This window comes from Falco peregrinus, chromosome 6, assembly GCF_023634155.1.
Source record: "Falco peregrinus isolate bFalPer1 chromosome 6, bFalPer1.pri, whole genome shotgun sequence".
In the NCBI taxonomy this organism is placed as follows: Eukaryota; Metazoa; Chordata; class Aves; order Falconiformes; family Falconidae; genus Falco; species Falco peregrinus.
In genome coordinates, this window is record NC_073726.1 from 29,857,118 (window position 1) to 29,877,851 (window position 20,734).

General features: G+C 42.7%; 1 long non-coding RNA gene across 4 annotated transcripts in view; it reads right to left on the minus strand.

Moving 5' to 3' along the window:
- Positions 1–20,734, minus strand: part of LOC106112105 (uncharacterized) — a 131,733-nt gene that overhangs the window by 21,867 nt on the left and 89,132 nt on the right. For 3 of the 4 annotated variants that reach the window (XR_008747756.1, XR_008747755.1, XR_008747758.1), the window contains 2 exons: positions 11,667–11,848; positions 10,476–11,461 (listed from right to left, as the gene is read on the minus strand). This is a non-coding gene — a long non-coding RNA (uncharacterized LOC106112105). Of the gene's footprint in view, positions 1–6,667; positions 6,790–10,475; positions 11,462–11,666; positions 11,849–20,734 lie in introns of all 4 variants that reach the window. The other variant, XR_008747757.1, reaches the window with a different exon arrangement.

Sequence of the window (20,734 nt, forward strand, 5' to 3'; positions counted from 1 at the left end):
TTTGAGACAATTTTATTACCTTCATTCAAGAAAGAATGTAGCCTTGCTAATACAAGTGGCAGTCTGACAATTACTTGTACATAACTTCTAATGGACATACCATTTTGAGACCATGTTTGACGTGAATTCCCACCCTATGATATGGCTATGATTTGGTCTGCACATACAATTTCAGACTAAAACCTTAACGCTTCCAAGGCAACTCCTGAATGACTGGATGAAGGTGGTCTTCAGATCCCTTACTATGTGTTAGGTGGTTAGCATTTCTTCTACTAAATGAACCGTTACGTTTTTAAGCAGACGAATTACTCTCTCAAAAATCGATTGGTTCTACTAGACTGAGCAAGACGGACTAATAGCAAAAACTTATTCCTGGCAATAAATAATATGTTGTTTTGAACTATTTTTCAGGCCAGAACTATACAGTAGCTCCCATGCATAGGAGACTCCATCCATAAAACACAGGAATATCTTAAGAGGGTGCCGTGAATCTTACTGCAAAAGGTGTGTGACATATCTTCCAGATGGGAAGCATTACAAAAATGTCATTACACACACATATTTTTAATATTAGGCAAATGAGACATCTTGCATGCAGCTACAATCTTAGGGCACTGATCACAACTGAAACACACAGCTGATGTGGAGGGAAGATTCAGACAAAACCACAGAATCACAAGGGATGGGTGATGTATTTTTTTTACCACCTTCCTTGCCCTACCCCCATTTCAGTGTTTTAAACTGTTTCAGCATGCTAAATTAAACAAACAAATAAAGAAAGAAATATCTTACTTCTTCTTTAAGCTGCCTGGTTGTTACCCTACAGACGCTATCTCAGCGTTACCCAGTCAGTACAGCTAAGGGCATTCATTGCTTTCTTTTCTACCCAGATCAAGCAAGTGGTTCCCTTCACTTTCTCTTGAGCAAAGAAACAAAGAGAAAAAAACTCCAGGTAGTGAAAGTCTTGGAAGATACTATCTCAAGAAAGAAAATCTATTTTACAACAGCAGGAAACAAGTAAGATAATAGGTATAGACTTCAGACAGCCTATTTCAATTTTGTGTTTAAAACACCAGCTGGAGGGCTCAGAACTCTTATGGTACAGAACTGAAGTGAAACAAGCCAAGCAAAAGGGATATATTTCTAAGCAACGCACCTTTTGACCGTGTTGCTCTGAACTTTCTCCGTAGCATCTAAAATATACTGCTCCTCTGCGCAAGCCCAAGCCTTGAAAAAGTTAGTAAACCTTCTCTCCTGTAGTAGCTTCCTGCACCTGCCCCTACAGGTAATAAAGGCTTAGAAGGATCAGAACTGCAATGTTGATGAAACTTTTTTTTTTTTTCTGCTCCGCAAGCTGCTAATTTCTTAATCTTAAAATGAAAGGAGTGGCTGTGTTTAAAAAAAAAAAAAAAGGAAAGAAAAACAACATAATGAAAAGGAAGCACACACCCATGTGGAAAAAAATGGCAAAAGATGAAGCATGCTCATTACACATGCTTTGTAACCTTGTCACTGAAAAACCCCAAACAATTAATTAAACAGAAGGGAAACTTCCAAGGTTTTCATTCCAGTGTATTCTCAGAATCTTACAACTGTCCACACTTCCATCGCGGTCACATGCTGCTCTTATGATTGTTGTGATAAGTTTCAATATCAAGCGTAACAGCAAACAAACTTCTAGTTAGGATTGGAATTGTAAATATTTTAACAGTGTCTGTGCAATCCCACAGATGGCAACTAAGAGCAGTGTTTTTGACACAGCAATTCAATTCCTGCAGTTCCTAAAGCACAGACAAAGCACGTGTAAACACTACCAGGATTTCTGCTTATGTAAGGAATGCAAATTTGGGGCTTTGACAGATCTACAACCCAACAGGCTTGTATTAAACATACCCACACACATACCCACACGCTCTTCTGTATCTTACTTCACAGTTACTACAGCATTTGAACATCAGCAAGAGATTTGCTCTGTTTTAACGGTAAGAAACATCTGCTTAAGTACAGCAAATGATTTCTGGATTGGACTCAGATAAAAAAAAAAAATAAATGAGTAAACACCGACTCCTGTAGGAGCTGGCTCAGCTACAGTCCCAAGCTTTATAGGACATCTAGTTTGTGACAGGTGACCATGTTCAAGATGGGAGAGATTTCACTCACCGCTTCAGGATACTTTTGTAAGTTACCAAATACCCTGACAGATTTTCCAGACACCTGTGTAAGCCAGCATTACAGACTTCAGCCTGGCAGTAAAAAGCACAGCGAACACCACAGAGCTGGTAGGAGTTACTAAACATGGCATAACAGCGGGCTGGCATCTCTTTCCCAGAACGGCTTCCACAGCACAATGTGGATGCAGCCACCCTGAGCAACACAACCTGCCCCAAACCCAACCCATGTACAACCCCATGGCAAGCATGGGGTTAAAAAAGAAAATTAACTCTATCCTAGCTAAAACCAGGACATCCTCACAGCGGGCTGCTCCGTGTAACAGGTCTTCATCCTGCTGTCAAATCCATGTGCAGACAAAGCAACATAGTTTTCATCACGAAGTAGGCCCAGCAAGGGAAAACTCTCACTCTTACCTAGTTACTGGATGAAAACCTGCAGGGACTGATCTCTAGTAACATTTTTCAGTACAACACCACTTCTTAAGTTATTCCTCAGCAAATACACACCTTTTTGGCAGCTAAGATGAAGCCCGTGACTTCCTGCAGTAGTCATTCACCTCTATTTGGGCTTCAAAAGGACTTGCTCTATTACAATAAATATTGAAAGTGCACCGTGCACAACTTAATATAACTGAACCGTCCAGTAGAGCCATTACCTTAACAATAGCCTCACTGTACCTGAATACAGAGAGGTCATAGGTAGGGTTGTAACTCTGCCATAGGAAATTAAAAACAGTTACGTATTAGTCATGGTGAACTATATCCAGCCTTACAGCACTTACAGTAAGATTCTAATAAAAGCCCCGTCAGTCAAGGTTTGATAATGATTTAAAGTTACTTTACCTTCCTATCTCAATTCATTAAAATGAAAGGATGTTCACATTTGGGAGATGCCTTTATGCTGATGTGTTGCGCATTTGTAATTCCAGCGTATCCCTCATCTTTGTACCTTTTACTTGTCAGGTAGCTCCTTCCCATGTGCAGCTCTTGGGTCATTTCAGCTCTTGGGAATACCCGCTGCAAATTGCAGTGCTCCAGGTCAGACCTGAAAGTCTCTGTTGTGCTTCACCCGCTTTCTCTGCGACTTTGTTAGAGCCCAACCCCCCCACAAATAATAATTAAGGTCTTACATATTTCTGCAGGAACACCAGTAAAATGCAACCAGAGTGAAGATTATGGCTACTGCACACACAGACGTAGTGAGGTTCAGGCAGAGTAAATGTTGTGCCATCCAAACGAGCTGGACGCAGATCAACGGGAAGCAACGGAGGTCTCAGGAGTCTGCCTGCTCACCTGCACGCCCCACGGTAACAGCGCTGGCAGTTGGTCCTCTCTGCGCGTCTCAAGGAGGGTGGCTGTTACCAGTCTTTCAGGTATCATCACAGTCGTCCCTTAACACCACTTCCGACTTTTTTGCTACATACCTACCCATCTACTCACCCACTCCTACCTCCTCTCTCACTTGCCAGTCTAATTACCCGCCCACTCACATTTTCTCTTACTCACTCAGTAACCCACCCATTTACATGTTTTTCATTCATCTCCCCATTCAGTTACACAACCTGATCCTCAAACACCTTCAATCCACTCACTAAGAGTAATTTTACCTCCTATGATACGCCCATTCTTGCATCTCTCCATCAGCATCCCTACCCTGCATCACAATTCCTGGTGGCTTGAAGGAAGACTGCTTACCGCCCCAAGCCCCCAAGGTCTGCGAGGCTACATGAGGTCAAGCTCTCCACACTACACCAATGCTAAACCACTCGTGGGATCCCTTCTGAATGAGTCAAATGCTTTTTTCCAACACAGTGTGGATGGAGCGGGGATGAGGACTGCACGGTGCTGGCCCTGCCTGTGTCAGCTTCCAGAAGCTCCAGCGGGCATGCAATGCACACCCTTGCCCCACTCTACTAAGAAAATCTGTATTTGGAGGCTTGTACCACAACCCTCACATCCTTTGGGGTGCTCTGAAAGGAAAACCAGCAGTAATGCTTCGGAAGCCAGAGAAACTCTGGGGTAAAGGCACTGGATCATGACTGCAGGCAGCTCCAAAGGCACTGGCTCAGGCCAGCGTGGCCATGCACCAGCTCACACCAACCAGCCCATCTCTCATGGGATGTCAGCAAAAACAATGCCCATTTGTCCTCTTCATCACCACCAAGTGCTTGCTTTGGGGGGATACTGTTCTGCTCTTTGTGGGCAAGACAGGGGAAAACTTCAGGTGACCCTGCCTGCACCTGAGGCTTCTGGCAGTGAAGACCAAGCCCAGAAAAAGAAACAACTAAGAAGCAACCCCCAAATCCCACCAAAACAAGTGAAACTGTAAAAGGAAATAATGGTTATAAAGTGAAGAAACTTTGAGAAAAAGACAGGAAAATGGAAAGCTGGAGAGAAAAAAAAAAAAAAAAAAAAGAGAGATTCAACTACATTACAACTTCCAATATTTCTGTCACTAATGGAAAATGGTAATTTTTTTTCATTTTCCCTGTAATGCCCTCTGCAGATTTGCCTGCACACATTGCTTCCCCACAGTTTAAATGCCACAACAGAGTTAAAAATCACTTCAGTTATACTGGCATAACCCTTCCATATAAAAACCATTCCATTTCTGAGTAAAATTAGCCTTTTCAGGTAATTTTCAACAATTTCTCAAGTGACACCAGAAAAGACCATTCTTATACTGGAATTAAATACTCATCTGAAAAATCATACTATTAGCAGTTCAGTTTAAAAACCTATCTTCAATCAGTGTAATTTTCCCAAATCCTGAAGAACTGAACATGCAGCACTTCAGGTGATACATCTAATATTCAAGAGCACACGTAATACTATTCCGCTCCTATTTACAGGTTGTTAAACACCACAGAGAGAATTACTGAAAGATGAGAATGTAGACTGGAAATAATATGGCAAAACAAAGAAATGGAAAAATTTAGGCCAAATATCAGGCAAAGAAAAATCAAACTTTGTGGAAAAGACTCCACAAGATCAAAGTGGAAGGCCAAGTTCTTAGAGTATCTTTAGCCATAAACCACGGGGGGGAGGGGGGCAAACCCAACCAAAAAAAAAACAAACCCAACAAAAAAAACCAACCACGCAGCAGAAAACATGTACTGGCAAGACGACGGTCTGGGTGATCTAATGCACTTTCCATCTCTAACATCTATGATTCTGTAATTCCGTAGAAGCACTTAGCAGAGGGCTGGCAAACATTTGCAGCAACTCAATCGTCTCATTATTGTGTGATAATCAAAGTGTTCAATTAAAAGGAGGTCCTTGTAGCTAGATGCCACGCTGCTCTCTTTCAAAGTTGTGCATTACGTTGCCAGTAGAAAGCCTATCTGAACGGCAGGCGTGTGGTAATTACAGAGTTGTGGGTAGCTCTCCTGAACAGGCAAAACAGAATTTAAGTAATTAAAGAGACAATCATAATCATTCCTGCAAAATGCCTGGGGTCAACTTTTGACAGCAGATTTGGTAATACAGAGTTCAACTCTGTCAACATTCATGCATGCAAATAACTACTCATACACACAAGTTTAGTGTTAGTGTGGCTGGATCCGTACTATACAGCATTTTTAACTATTTACTCCATTTGTGCACTGAGAAAATCCTCCCTTAGGGTAACACACCAGATTGTTTCTCAGATCACGTGCTCTGTTTGCTATTTTCAAGTTATTAGGTAAGCGCACATGCAGAAAGAGCAAAAGGACGTATGGCACAAGCACACCTTTTATGTTTAAAGCATATTTTTGAGAAAAATGGATTACAGGAACAGTAAGCTTAAAAATCAGGAAGATCAAGAGAAAAATGCAAAAGAAGCAAAAAGAACCTCCAAAGCAGAAGGGTAGGAGAAAAAAAGAAAGGCATATAGGAAGATCATCCTTCACAACATGGGACTGTGCAGGGTTTGCTGGAAGCCAACTGTTTGAAGTATCGCTGCCCTGAAACCTGCTTTGCAGAAGCTGGATTTCGGGGTGTTTGGCTGTTTTTTTCCTGGTCAATGGAAATTCTGTCTTGACCCCAATTAGGATGGGGAGTAATTTGTGAGATTATAGACAAAGGCCAATGTTGTGAAAAGTGTTGCAGGAGAACAATTTGTGATGCTATTTGAAAAAAGGCCAATTTGGTAAATGTCAGGAGCCCATCAGGCTCTATAAATACCATTTCTATCCTATTTATTTACATTGATAACTGGAAATTTTATGAAGGGATGGACTTCTCTTTACCACCATACAGTATTATGAATCCTACTCTTAACTATTTAGACTCTAAGCAGAAAATGGAAATATTAAAAGGAATACGTTTGACTACTCATTGTACACAGATGCTTAAGTTAAATATAGACACCTGAAATCCAGATGCCAAAGGAAAACAGGGAAGACTAAAATCTAACAGATTGCTTGTTTTGGAGAGCAAGGTTAAGTTAGCTCTTGCTTTAGCACCGTAGTGATTAAGAGACAGGGGAGGTACAGTTTCCTGACCAGGCTGACCTGAACTTTATGAAGATGTCACTGAAAGGGACAGTCTCATCTTCTCTGCTCTGGCCTTGAAGTCCTGCTGCTTCCCCATCAGCACCAGCAGTCGTGCAGCTATACAGTGAGTTGGACCAGTTCTAATTCTCCCAAAAGAAAAGAAAGGGAGAAGAAAAAGATCTAGTTTTCAGTTAGATCAGCAAACTGAGCTGGTTCACCCCAAGGCCGCATGGTCATCACAGGTACAACGTGGCCACACTAAAACAACATCAAGTACAAGACAAAACGTAACAACCACAGTAATCCAAAAACATGTCCACAGAAGATAACACTGTCACCTTCAAATAGTAACCCAGTAGTTACGAGCTCACCTGGGAAACTAGGCACTTTCCCCCCTGTAGAACCTACCTCCTACAAAGTCCTCAAACCAGCAGACTTCAAGCAGAGCTTGGGCTGAGGCTGCTTCTGCCCTCCCACTGGAGCTGGGTCAGCTCTGAGAGGAATGCAAAATTCACAGAGCCCTAAAGAGAAAGCACTGGAGGGCAAGAATGACTACGAGAAACAGACTCCCAGAAGAAGGGGTAGAGCCCTACATTCTGGTCCCTTCTCCAGGAACTGTTCATGCCTACTGCACTAAAGATTAGATAAAATGTATACATGGCTTCTTTTATACTAAAGCTTGAAAAATACATCTTATGAGCTACGTAAATACCATTAAAAGCCAGTGAGAGCTCTGCCCTAACAGGAGAATAGCATATACCTACCTGTATTCTTGGAAATATTTTTATTTTTGGTGGATAAAAGTGAATCAAAGAGCAAAGCTGAGATCTTCAGAGTTATGACTCACTTCTGCCAACCGCATGTTTTGGCAATAAAACTGCATATACACTCTCACAGGAGCCTGTAATAACAGGTCATATGGGGAATTTTGGTAGCCGCTTCGGTCCTTAAAGTTGCAATTCAGGTGCGCAAACTTTGATTAGAAGTTACAAATGCCTGCTAGCTTCCATTTACTGCACTGATGAACCCCTAAAGTCACAGCACGGCATGGCAGCACTGCCCAGAGGTGGCCCAGTTTGCCCACAGACAGAAGGGAAACAAGGGAGGGAATTAAGACACCAGAGATCATCGCACACAACTCTACCCTGAAAACGCACAGGTGAGAGTGGATTCTAGTCATACCTTATGTTGCTGGAAAACTCGCATATTTATTTGGCTCAAGAAATTAATTTTTTCTTAAATATTGCTATTATCATTCTAGCAGAGCAATGGAAAAGGAAGCACTCCTCTTTTCCAGGTCCAATGTTGAGCTCACCATTTTGTATGCAAACTTCAGCTGCAAACTCTGCATTTGGATAGCTACGGGCCATGAAGAACTTAACTGGACAGATTTACAAAACAAACAATAAGGAAAAGCCAACAAATTCTCTACACCTCGCCTATGAACTTTTGTATGGGAATCCCTCAGCAATCAGTACACATGAATGCTATGAAGACACTGCACAGACCTAAACCATCAAGCATTGTGTTGGTTTAGTAGAAGACACCACACTACACAGCTGTGCATCTAATTTCAGACAGTATCAGTGTTTTCCTGATATACAATTTATGGCTTGTATTTAAAAAGCTACTATTTATGATATAGGGTGGGGGTTTTTTGGTTGGGTTTTCTTTGTCTGTGCTTTTTTTTTTTTTTTTTTTTTTTTACAAAAATCCAGATTTTCACTAAAGGATGTAATACTCAGTATTCTGCTTCAGGGAGAAAGTGCTGTTACACCTTTTTCCTCCATGCACTGCCTTTATTTTTGGTCAAGACAATCACAAAAGGCATGGAAAAATGTTCTCTCTACGCATGTATTTTATTTTCTCTCAATCGTATTAGGTGACATTTTAAACTGCAAGGAGATGGACCTACTTCAAACATACATAAAAAAATCCTGCACATTTCAAAATACGAATGTTTTCAATTATTTTGGGTGTGAAACATCCCCGTGCACCGCATCAGTGCTAATGGCCTGCTCCCCAACAGAGGTGACTTTCAAGAGCAGCCGTTTCCCTGTCCCACAGGTGGGTACAAAACGATCAACTGAAGATATAAGGCTCCTTCTCCTCAAATAGGGTCTGCTTGTAATTTCTTAGTAAATGAAACCGCTCCACTGTAAGCCTAAGGAAATCTGATCCACCACTTCAATGTAGGTTTAACAGTTAACAATTCAGAAGCTATAAATATTTGCAACTTCCTTTCTTTTCATCTGAAAAAGTAAGGACACAATGACTTTTTTGATTTGTTGTTGCTTTTAAAAAAAAACAAACAACAAAACACGAAGTCCCTCCTGAGAACATTTTGATAAGCTTACACTTAAATAAATAATTTTCACAAGATAGGCAGTTAATTCACAAAAATACTTGGCAAAAATCTACCCTGGAATATCTAATTTGTGTAAAATTCTCCTTTATTTGTTTAATTCAAGTATTTTCCTCCGCCCTTTCCTTTTCATAGGCTTTTCACACCCACATAACAACCAAGTGACTCTTCCCTGACCCTGCCTCCCACGCCTTTTGGTACGACTGCTCGCTAGAAAGTCGCCCTGCGCTTCAGCTCTTCTCCCAAGATCCAAAGGAAGCACTTAAGGAAAGGAAATCCAGTACAATGCTAAACCTTCCTTTTTTTTTTTCCCTGCTTTTTTTTTTTAAAATAAAAACTGCTGGGTTTATTTGCAGCTCCACAGGGATGTGTGGTGTATGGACTGCCTCCTCTGTTGCTGTTTTGGAGAAGAGGGGGAAATAAATATCCGCAAGTGGCTCACTACAACTACTGACTCAAGTGGGTTTGGGAATGCAAGGTGTCCCAGTGTCACCCACCCAGTCAAGTACAGCAACAGTGAATTCCTCCCTTCGTGGCGGACGGTTAGGATGCAGCACCAGCGTTTTGTACAGCAGGTGTCTGGAGGAGACCCACCACAGAGCATGATAAACTCAGTAAACACCATCTTGCCTTCCCCACCTTCTAATAATCTAACTATTCAAAACAACGTTCTGGAAATCCAAGAGCTGCAGTATCATGTATCAGCATCCTCTCTAAACAGAAAATGTAGTGATAATGCTGGTAAAGCACTGAAGAGAAGTTAAATATTACTACCCTTACTTCATCGACAACATAAATAATGACTTGTTCAAGCAGCCCCCCTCTCCAAAAAATCCCTCCCAAAACCAGTGGCAGAGTTGAGAGCAGATTCAGGGAGCACAAGATCCAGACCTAGCTCAGCCAGCCAACATGATTCCTTCTAGCCAATGGTATGTTAATGATCTGGGTCTTTCGAGGAGCCACTAATTGATAGCTTTTTTCTTGGGATTTACAGAGCCACTTAAAAATAACGTAATTTCTATCCTAGGCATATTTTGGGAGAAGTATCACTAGATTTAATTCCAGGGATGGACAACTGATTTTCATGTGAAATTCAAGATGACCAAAGCCTTATTCTCCTATTACATTTCACTGAATGAACAATAGCTTAGCAGTGACTCCGGGATGATACTATCCCAAAGCTGGAGGGCTGGCCCATCCCCTTTGCTTAATACCAACGTTAGCAGAGGTCTGTAGGTTAAAGGTGGGAAGGAACAGTAATTTCAAATTGTTTCTGTCAACCTGATTAAATTCCCCCCCTTATGTCCAGATTCCTGAACTGCAGCAGGCCAGCTACTGTTCTCTGACAAAGCTGCTCCAGTGAAAAAATGAATACACCTTGCTATGTTCAAAGAGCTTTCTTTCAATCACATTTAGCAAGATACCATCTTAGCATTGAAAATTAAAAGTACATAAACTTACCAATGCATTATCAGGAGAAGCATCAGAAATAAAGTTTAGGTGTTATTCAGCCATCAGCACCTCAGCTCCTTCCTGGCACAAAATAAATCCCACAGGCAGCAGGTACCAGAACAGTCTCTCCTTTGCTAGTCATACCCGTAACGCTCACAGACATCTGAATCTGCCACCAACAAAAGAAACCACAATAAGACTGCTTCCCTAATGCTTTGTAACTGAGTCAGTAGGTCAACAATTCCTTCGGTTTAGGAGCCAGACCAATTCCCTTAAACACCCCATTTTTTTTCTGATGGAGAAGCCAACTGTCTCTTGCCAGTGGCAGCCCATCTGCTTCCAGAACAGAACCAAACTGCTCCAAACCACCACCTCGTTTTGGCGCAGACATCCGTCCTGACGCAACTCCATTTTGTCTCTCACGTCTGGGAAAAACCACGAGAAAATACTTACAACTGAAAGACAGTCAGGAAACTGCTCCTTGTGCACCTTGCACGCTGCTGCCGGCTCTCAGCCCACGTCCTCGTTTCTCATCCCTGAGATGGAGCGGCATGAAGAAGAGCACTTCACGTGATACCAGACCTATCCCCAGTCTGCCTTATACCATGCAAGCACAAAATATCCTGCGTGTGCATTTCAGGCGCACTGCTCAAACAAAGAGAAAGCTCTGAAGCTGCTATCCCTCTTCCCGATCCATGACTCAAAACGTCTGGTTGAAAATTGGTTTCATAATAACCCTTTAGTACCACCTACTCACATCACAGAGTGATTCTTGCAGCAAATGCACAGGAAATCACCAACGAGTGCCAATGGAGCTACTATTCCAAGAACGAGCTCTTTCGGTTATTCCTTCATCATTTGGAAACTGAGATGCTTTTACTTTCCCTATTGCACCGGGTGGATTTTTTTTTTTTTTTTTTTTTTTTTAAGAGCAGCTTTTAACTATGATCCTGTAAAATATTTAGTTGATAAATCACCAGATGAAAACTTGCCCACTGTAAAAAAAAAAATAATAAAAAAAAATATTTCACAATACTCATTCCAGAAAATACAGTAACTTCTTTCTGGAAATAACTCATTGGACAAAAATCAAAAGGGCAGAATTAATTTTTAGAGACAGTTTGCATCCTGCAGAGCACACAAAGACGGTGTAGTCAGCCACGTGCCTTTCTGACCACCAACAGCAGACCCCTGACTCACCCAACCACAAGATGAGTCGCTATGAATGATTTCCTCTTCTTCCACACTCCCCCGGAGTGCTCTGTGCCACTGGCACATCCTGAGCCTAATCCAGACTTTGATGGAAATTCCAAAACTCATCTCGTAAGGCTGTGGCCACCAGCTAACGACGCAGCCATCTGCTAGCTCCTGCTTTGAGTCACCTGTCAGCAATACAAAAGGAAATTACTCAGCAGCAAGCACGTGGAAGCCCAGTGCTACAGCCTCTCGCGTACCCCTCAGAGCAATACAAAATTCTGGAGCATTCAAATCACCCTGAAGGAAAAGTATTACATTCTGTAGCATTAAGCTGAAACTTAGTTAAAAAAATATAAATAAAAAATAAATGGCAGGACCGCAGACGGACAGCGTTTTGGCTGGGTTTTCAATGCCAGCATCACTGAAGCTGCCATGGAAGGGGGGACGAAATAAAAAAAAAAAGAAGACATTTCACAAACACTAGACCTTCACTGTGCGTGACAAGAAAAATAATTAAAACAACTGAGAGAACTAATCTGTGGCTGCTTAGGAAGTTAACTCTTCGAAGGAAGTGATTAAGAGAACAAAAGCAAAGTGTTATGTTTATCAAACAAGTGAACTTAACACACCAGAGTGCTTACTCATGTAAGTAAAGATGGAGTACTGTTACAGCCCTCCCCACAGGCATGGGTTCACACAGGGCTGAGATCTTATCAATTATTAAGCAGTTATTATTTCAAAGAAATAAACCTTTTAAGAAATACGAAGCACTGCCTCGTGAAACACCAAATGCTGTGAGAAAGGCAGCCACAACGTCCTGTGCCTCTTTACGGAATTCCCTTGATCTAACTCCTATTCAGGACAAAATTTGCAAGGATTTTGCTGAGAAAACCTGATTTAACCGCTACAGCATTTACAAATTCAATCCAGCAACAGTCAGTTTTTTGTTTAATCACAAATTACGCAGCTCACGAATTCAGCCCTCTGACACAACTCCCAACTTCTCCCCAGAACAGCAGACGAATACAAGACAGTTACTATACATAACACTTTGAATCTTCAGGAATTTCACAAAAATTAATCAATACTAAAGATCTAATTCTCTAACCTGCTTCTGCATGCAGAAAGAGCCCGACCTGGTGCCTCTACAGTGGGGGAGGGAGGCACTTCTTGTTCCTGTTTCATACTTGACTTTTTTTCCTGCGCAGGAGATGATCTAATTATTCAACGTGTCAGTATATTGCTTCACCCTTTCTCATGTGTCTCCTTACATTAACATATTTTAACAATTCAGCTCATTAGGAAGGAGGCGAGGAACAAAATGGCAAATTATCCTTAAAAATCAATTACAAAGGCAGAAGTCTCTCCATGTTTTTGTCCTGTACCTATCTGAAACTCTACCAGAGCACACAACCAACGATGCTGAACGTAAATCAGCAACAAAGCTTCCTAAACCCAATCCTCATGCTGCTCAGATGCAAGCATTACCTGTTCAAGACACAAGCCCGACTGGTGAGCTCTGCGAAGGAGTAATTTTGAGTCCCGTCCGAATAGGAAGGAAAAGGAACTCCCAAATGACAGCCCTTTATTGTTCCCAAACGTGCTGATGCTCAGCTGCAGGCACTATCGGTGAGAGGGGGCTGATGGATCTCATGTATAATAATTGGGCACGGGTGATGAAAGCGAGCGATCAAACCACATAAGGCTGCTACCAACAGACTTGAAATGGATCTGAAAAACCCTGAAATCCAAATATAACGTGTACGGCACCTGCATTTGCATATGTAGGATGCCAGCCGAAGTTTCCGAGCCTTTTTATCAAATGCCTTTTTTACAGCAAAGAGCCATTCAATACCCAGCCCTTTCAGCAGATACAGATTTGAGAGATGTTCTTGTGTTTTAAACCTTGCCTTGAATTACTACAACAGGTCTGCTCACCAATTAGTGTAACAGAGTCCCCATGGCATACATAAGAACCACTAGTCCTCGGGAAACATTTCTTCAGCAAGTTTTGTGTATAAATGCAATGCCTATATATAAACCTGTTTACGACTATTTCTAAAGAAGAGCCCGTTCTGAAGCAGCTCCTTTATTGTGATCGAACATGCTGGATTCGTTCCCAGTTAAGGCTTATATAAGGCCTTCAAGGAAGTAGAAACTTATTTTGTACAAAATCAAGCCAGTATAGTACTAGCTGCAACGGAATTATCCTGTTACACATTAAGTTTTATTAATAAAAGGCCTGCATTGCAGTCATAAAAGTCAAGTGTTGCATCCCATTAGTACAAACAGTCAAATATTTCCTGCCATAAAAATCAAAACCTACTCAGCCAAAGGACAGACAACAGGTAAAAAGCATCTGCTTTTTTTGGTCTAAAAAAAATCACGTGCCTTAAAATAAAACCCATGCAGTAGCTGGAATGGCTCACCTTCACTGCTTGCCCAAGTCTGATTTATCTTTGGTTAAAAAACCACAACCATACCAAAACCAACCAACCAAATTCATTCAAAAGACAACCATTTTCAAATGCATGAGGCAAACTTTTTCAATGCTGTTTGCTGAAATTAAGTTGTTGGCATTTTTGATCTTCTAATTAGATTTCATCTAATAAATAATAATAGCTTTCTGAACTGTGGTCCACAATATATCAGTGTTAGATGATTCCTGTGGCTTCTGTTTGGTGGAAGCACTCCCACATGTGCCCGCAGGGATGGCTCACTCCAGAAACCTTCCTGAGGATGCAGCCCAGGTATGCCCGTACCAGGTTGGGTTCACACAGGCTTCTGCCACTGCTCCAGTAAGATCTACACTTCCCAGGACCACCAGCCAGTCAAGCCACAAACTCAAACTCAGTCTTTACTAAGGCCAAAAGATATTTGTTTTTTTAGGTCTTAAAACTGAAGCTCTAGTTCTCAGAATAAAACCAACAAATGGGTAGACAGTAGCATCAGGGGCTTTAAAATGAAAAAAACCCCACCAAACACCCAAACCAAAAAAAACCTCAACCAAACAACAAACCAACAAAAAAATCCTCACTAAACCAAAAAATGAGAGGTTTGTGAACAACATCTTATGGTAGTCTTCATGCTGCACAGAGGAGACCTGGTCCAGGCACTATGTGGGGAACCTGCCTGGACTAAAACATCCATTTTCTTCACGGACCGGGAGGACAGCACGGCTTCCTGGGTGGGTGCAGTTAGTGCGCACACGCACACACACAGACCCACAGACACACACGCAGCCAGTGAGACTGAAGCACCCACTGCAGTGTCACTGAAGTGCCTACATCCAAATAAGTAAGTCTCCACCTGATTAGTATATGCACTTTCCAGAGCGCTTCACTGATAATGCCAGGTTTCTCCTCTCGGCCATGTCCCATTTTCTGTTACCACGCAGAGGCAGCTTAAGGACTAAACAAGATGCAACCTAAACATCCTCTTGCATAAGACTGAAATGTCATAGGACTGACCTTGTAGACACCTCAGCCTAACCTTTCACAGGAGCCAACAATACAGCACCCAGGTTCAGCACAAAGCACACTACAATTTTCTTAGTACGATATGGTCAAAGATGCTACTCATCCTCCTGTACCTTCCCATTGCCAATTCTCTTACCTGGGAAGTAGGAGACTTACGTTCCACTTTCTCCTCCCATGTCTACAGCCTAGCAGTATGCTGCAATTTTGATACTACACATTTGCGAGCTGAGTGGTGACCTCTCACCCCCCTTTCTGAATCATGCCACTGCTCACAAAATACACAAAAGATTCCGAATGAGAGAATATGCAAGAGCAGCTTGACCCTTACCCTACAGAGAAAAGGACTTCTCTGGGCATTTGGAAGTCTAGGTTTTGATTTCTTTTCTTAACCCTCATTCTGCATTTTACCAAAGCTGTATAAGCAGACCTCAAGCTAGGACAGCCGCACTTCTAGCATTTAATACCATCACACCTTTTTTCTCCTCGCTTTGCTTGCTGGCAATTCTTAGATGTTTAACTCTTCTTACTCCTTCTACAGGCATCTTCCATATTATTTTAAGTTTGTAATTCCAGTGTTGACAGTTTCAGGGATTTCTGTATCATGGTCTTGCACACTTAGCAGCGTGCACAAAGTCCTGAGCCAACAGGAATGTCTGAATTCTGACCCTGGCACAAAAAGGATACTTCAGGGGCATGTGAGGCAGTACAGAATGGCCCTCCTGACTTACTGTGGTAGCTACAACAGATGGATCACATAATCCTATCCAAACAGCAAGCTTCTTGGTAATAGGAGAAAAGGACGCGATGACCTCTAGGTAAAAATCCTGGGAACAGCAAGCACACATAAACATCAACCTGAGCAACTTCAATTCTGCGCCAGAGCTTGAACTGAAGATAACAGTAAAGACAAACACCCAAGACAGATTTAATTCAGACTGTAATTCACTGCATACACATGCCAAATTGTGGTATAAACCGCGTGCCTTTTAATACTCCTCATTGCGAGGCCTATTCTTATCTTGGTGATGAATGTAGGTTTCTAGAAAGGTTTACTGAGCCTTTTGCGATTTTGGTGCAGCCTTCTTTAGCAGAGAGGAAGCTGGAAGTACTCCGTGTTACTAGCTGGGGTGGAATCTGTTCTGGTACTGATCTACACACGCAGGGCATCTCACCACAAGCTCTGTTGATGAATTGTTGCGTGGCTACAGACAAGCAAATCATTGTTACCTCCCTCTCCCCTCCTCCCTAAAGCAAGGGTGTTTTAACCTCGGATTGATTTTGTTTGCAGAGTTGATTCAGTTCCTCAAAGGGGAGGCAATACCAGCTCGAACTCCATTTTCTTGGTATGAAGTTGCAGTCTGCTTACGTTTAGCATCGGCTTTATATAATAAGACTAAAAAATTCCCCTTCCTCCTCCCGATTAGCAAATCCTTGAAGAGCTCAGCCCCCCAGCACCCAGAAAACCTGACAGGGTAGCAGAGGGCATAAATACCCATTTTCTGCCCAAAACAATGGAGCATTTCAGAATTAACGAGTACTGGGAGGAGGATGGATGGGGGGGAGGGGGGGGAGTATTTCCTTTATTTTGATACTCTTGGCTTATACCACTAGATGGCACGATTGCAGCTCTTGGCATCTCGGTGAAATCACAGCGAAGCCTTTTGCTCTGCAACGTACGAGCTTACCCTGCTAGCCTCGCCTGGGATGGAAAAGTACAGGTAAAATGGCATCTCAAGAGCCAAAGAACCAAGAGACATGGCCAACAGCATGTAAGAATGTGCCCGCACAGGAGGTACCATCAGCCAGCGAGCTGGGAGCAGGCTGCTGGGGAGCCCGGTGCTCCAGCACTTCTAACTGACCCTGGTGTGGCATTAGTAAACCACTGTCCTGGGAGAGCATCTGAACCTGTGTGCTGGAGAGAGTTGAGACAAGAGGAAAATGGGAAAGGAGGGCGAGAGCTGAACCTCTGGAGGCACAAGACTGCCTTCCACTGTGAGCTGAGCAACACGTCGTTCTCTGCACATCCCCGAGAACTATACAGATGCAGAAACCATTTGTGACCTCTCCAATGCATCACTGGCATGAACTGGTGGGAGGGAGAGCATCCAGGGCACAACCAAAGAGCAGAGGAAGAAGATTTAGCCAACCTCCAGCATTGCATTTTGCCAATGCAAGCCGCAGCTTTCCAAAAGGGTCAAGCAGTTCGTGTCCCACGGACCTAAACGCTCCATGGCAGATAAACACGCAGCAGCCCACGACCCACTGACTCAGCATCATGGGCAAGTCACCTCTTGTGCTGGACACGTTTTGGAGTATTCCTAGCTGTGCCCGGTGTACTGGCCTTGGCAGGGATGCCAGTGTTTGGCAGCACCGCTTCCTTTAGGCTTTTTGCTTGTTCTCACTGCCAGTTCCTTAATTTAACTCAACCTACTTTAAAGGTGCATTAGCACAAGCACATATCTGCCTCAACTAACATTCCCTCAAAAAAGAACAAGTCAGTTCAGCACCAATGTAACGATTGTGGGCACCCAGAGACAGTACTTGTCACGGCATCGCACCCCACATTCCCTGTGTGTGTGATTTCAATAGACAAGGATTAACAATTTACTATAAGCGCTTCAACACCTGACTCAGTCCTTGGAACTGGTAACTTGTATCAATGCAAAAATAACTGTCTATTTAAACTGGAGAAGGAAATAAATCCTGTTGGTAAGATGCCCAAGGGCAATGGCAAAGACTGCTTCTTGTCCAGGTGGAAAAAGAAATATCATCTTCCCCCTTCCAAGAAAGTACAGCTCAGCCCCAGCACGGCAGGGGGTGGTGGTGGGGGTGGACGTTTTCCTTCCTTTATGTAGGGTTTAGCTCTGTAAAGATGCCCTGAACTAACTGGCAGAGACACAAACTGCCCCCACCATCAGCAGCTTCACTGAGGGACCAAGATACACCAGGAAAGCCAGCACTAGCACCATCCATCCCAGACTGCTCTTTGGGAAGTTTGCTCTTTTACAATCCATCATTTTGACACTATTTGTGTATTGAAATATGCATGTTTACATAGTATCAACCTGCTGGGCAAATACTCCAGAGTACCTTTTGGTGCAGATGCCTACAGACTCTGCCAACAAAGAGTCTGCAGACATCAACACACGGCCGTAGTACCCTGTAGAAATATTCCAGCAAGGCCTCTACTTTCAATGTACAAAACCACTCAAGAGAAACTAATTTCATAAATAATCATGCAACAACCTCACCTGAATCCTTCCAGTCCCCCCCGGCCTGCAGTGTGGATGCAGCTCCTACTCCTACGAGGACATGCCAATGCAGAGATGCCAGCAGCAGTCTGGGGGGACTACAGCACTTACTGCAGTTTGAGCTCAATTTTCAGAGCTACCAAAAGGAACAGGTATAGGCTGTCCCAAAATGCAGGTTTGCACTGGATTATGCTGAACCTCTTCCAAATAAGCATCTACCATTTATTTTGACTGCTTTTAAATGAGACCTGCAGGTACGCTAGACAGTCAGGTTCATTTCTCAGCATAATTACAAACTGAACCGCAAAATTCTGTGTCGGGGGGGGGAGGCAGATACCTATGAAGTTAAATCCTTGGAATTCTGTTCCAGATTTTTCTCCTAAGCCAATGAAACCCCCGATGCACTGTGTCCCAACTGGAAGCAAGGAGAAGACTTGACAAGTGGGATTTATCTCACTTCTATTTAAATACCTGCAGCGTAGATGTTGGTATCCGAGTTAGTCACAGGGAACCCCTTTATAGTCAGTGTGAAGAAACTGTCACTTCCATGACATGATTCATCTGACTCAGTCCAGACAGTTACTTGGGATGTTTTCCCTCACAGAAGGGAAGCTGGGAACTTCGCAGCCCTGTCAGATGAGTAACAGTGGTACCAATTCTCAAATGCTGCTTTAAGCTACTGTAAAAAGCGACACGGAAAATGGGAGCTTTTTGATAATTACTTACAGTACAAACTCTTCTCTATCTACTTATTTAAGTACAAAATCACAAGCTGCCTCTTAACAGTTTTTGTTTGACAATTCCCTTGCTCAAATTTGCAAACTGCATTTTGCAGCACTGGCCTAGTATACAAGAGGTGGACAAAGAATCTGGGGCAATGTGTGAATTTAACTGATTCATTTTCACTCTTAAACTAATTTGAAAGCAAACACAGTAACAGGAAGAGCAGAAAGTGGATTTTATCATACAATATCCTTCTCCTTTAATAAAAGGATGCTTATGAGGAAGGATGAATCTTACAGTTAAGGGCAAGATGTTCAAAGTGCACTACTAGCTCTGGACTGTACTTCTCACTTACATTCACCAGTAAGTCCACCTCAGTACCAGACACACCACGTTTATTGCCTCAGATTTACGTTTCTGGAGAGGGCATGGTCATGAAAGGAGATCTTCTTGGGGAGATGACGAAATGGGCGCTCCTGAAGCAGTTTCTCTTAGAGCACAGCATCATGGGCTAAACTCTTCATGTACAGAAAAGCTGACTGCGAAGAGGAGAAATCCCAAGGACAATTACAAGCACATAGCTATTAATGAGTAGAGTTGAAACTTGTGATGTTGCTCTGCCCTCTGCAGCACTGCTTCATTTGATCTATCTTACTCGGGAACTCCCTGGTCAGTCAGCCTTGTTCTCAGTGTAGTGGAGTCAGCAGCCAAGCATTTCATTAACCTCCTCGCCCTTGCCAATCTACTCAGCAGAGACTGCATGTATATAAACAGCTTTCTGAAGAAACCGAAGAAACCAAAGGGATCACTTCTGTGGAAGTAACATGAACTCTTAATACTCGAGTGCCTATCCTGGGGCAGTGGTACAGGCCTGGCTATGCTCAGCTGAGATCTGGCTGAGATGGCCCTCCACCTGTAAGAAGAGGTGATGCTGTAATACAGCACTGCTCCCCATGACGAGACTAACCTCAGAAGCATCACAGTAACTTTTAACACAGCAGAGTTTTTCATTTCAAAGCTCTAGACTGCTGATGCACACTCAGACCTTGAAAATGTAGAAGTAATTCATACGGCTTTTTAGGTCTCTTAATTATTTATCTCCCATCTACATAAACAGACTCACTCCACTCTCACCTTTGTTTCTAACTGATTGCTACATTACAGTAGAGTAGCAGCTTCTTCTGCAAAACCAGCGGTATACGATTGGCCACCAGGAAAAGTCAACATCCTTGGTCAAAGAGCATCTAACAATTAATATACTTCATTTAGCTGCCACCAATGATGTCACCAAGAGCAAAGTACAACAACAGAACTGACAGCCAGGTGGGACGGAGCTTCCCTCAAGTATTGTTCGAGCCACAATCTGACAAACCCCTCATTGTTTACCCGCCTGTGGAAGTGGATGGCACACAAACAGCTACCTACGTGTTTCTCAACACATACTGGGAGATGCTTGGGCAAATTTATCGCTGGAAAAGAAGCACATAGACAACAGACTGCAAGCTGAATCATGTAAATTTGGGTAAAGAGAATCCCATTAAAGAAGCAAAATTAACGTTAAATGTATCAGATGAAAGATTTGATTTCTAAAGCCAGCACCTGAACAAAAACTCAAACT